Raw genomic sequence first — 1,405 nt, forward strand, 5'->3', positions numbered from 1 at the left:
GCAACCACGTAGGTCCGCCCCTCGTTAATTTAATAACATTTTAATAAGTTAATTTAATAACATTTAATTACGTTAATTTGATAACGTTAATTTAATATACTACTACTACTATCCTTAATAACATTAATTTAATAACGTTTTATTAAAATTATAATTTTTTTTATTATTAGTATAGCTTCATATTTAATTTAATATTTAAATAAATAATATTTAGATATATTATATAACTTAAATTCGTCCTCTGCTTTATAATATATGTACATACCCGCTCGATTTTTTCGTATGAGGCTGACCCGCCTAATTAATAAATCTTCAATACTACTCTTTTTCCGCAATGACAAAAGAAATTAGATGTCATTTTCATCTTTGAGCCGAAAATAATGAAAAAATAATAGTGAAGAGTCATTTAAAGGTCATATTTGTACAGTTTTGAATAATTAAAGGTCATATTTGTGCACTCTCAAAGTTTAAGGTCATATTTATGTATTATGTCCTTGGATTTTAAGCTGGACGCGCTCAGTTTTGCGTGTTGAACACGTGTTTTGTCACGTAGGATTGGAGGTCATATTTGTGCAGTTTTGAATAGTTAAAGGTCATATTTGTACACTCTCAGAGTTTGAGGTCATATTTATGTATTATGCCCTTGGATTTTAAGCTGGACGCACCCAGTTTTGCGTGTTGAACACACGTTTTGCCACGTAGGATTTGAGGTCATATTTATGCAGTTTTGAATAGTTAAAGGTCATATTTGTACACTGTCAAAGTTCAAGGTTAAAGTTATAATTTGGTGTCAAGTTTAGGGTCATTTTTATGTATTAACTCTTTAGAATATGTATGAATATGATCATTAGAAAGTAGCAGTCTTATGTAAATTCCACACGTCCTCCACACATTCATGACAAAAAAGTACAAACGTATAAATAACATAAATATCAATACCTTTGGAAGTAATTACATTCTCTCTCACCTTTTTAATTACTTTACTCTCTCTCCCTGTTAATATACATAACATGGCTTAATTACTTTACTCTCTCCCTCTTAATATACATAACATAACCGACATATACATAGTATTCTATGTATATGTTGAGATTTTTGTAATATGTTTAAAGAGTTGGGATTTTTTATAATATTAAAAACATAAATTATGTATTTGTGTAATTTTTAGTTTATTATTCATTAACATCAAATGAGCCGAAAGATCTCTAAATTATAAAGAATGAAATTTTAGTTCAACTACTTCATCACTTTGTGTTTAATACTAGAGGAGCATGGCCGTGTCAGCACGGGTCCAACATTAAGATATTTATTTATCTTTTTAATCTTGATATATTTAAATAAATTCTTTTAATAAAAGGATTGCATATGTTTTCTAGGATTAATCCGTAATTTAGCATGAGTTCAA

Source organism: Capsicum annuum, chromosome 8 (genome assembly GCF_002878395.1).
Source record: "Capsicum annuum cultivar UCD-10X-F1 chromosome 8, UCD10Xv1.1, whole genome shotgun sequence".
Taxonomy (NCBI): Eukaryota; Viridiplantae; Streptophyta; class Magnoliopsida; order Solanales; family Solanaceae; genus Capsicum; species Capsicum annuum.